Source organism: Pteropus alecto, unplaced genomic scaffold, assembly GCF_000325575.1.
Source record: "Pteropus alecto unplaced genomic scaffold, ASM32557v1 scaffold113, whole genome shotgun sequence".
NCBI classification, from domain to species: Eukaryota; Metazoa; Chordata; class Mammalia; order Chiroptera; family Pteropodidae; genus Pteropus; species Pteropus alecto.
This window is the reverse complement of record NW_006433949.1, coordinates 3,677,820-3,678,058: the sequence shown is the minus strand read 5'-3', so window position 1 is coordinate 3,678,058 and position 239 is coordinate 3,677,820.

Sequence of the window (239 nt, the reverse complement as noted above, 5' to 3'; positions counted from 1 at the left end):
AGGAGCAGCTAACTTCTGGGGTCAGGGCCCACTTTACTCTCTGCTCTAGTGAATGAGGCTTTAGGGGGTGGGGTGCAGGCGCACCTCTCTGCTTGGCTGCTCATTTGCATGCCGTAGTTTCACACCGAGTTTGATGACTGCCTTCCCGAGTTTGATGACTGCCTCCTGTTCATCCCCCCGGACGCCCTGGGGGTGACTGAGGTTTGGGGAAGCCACGTGAGACACTTAACAGGAAGTGA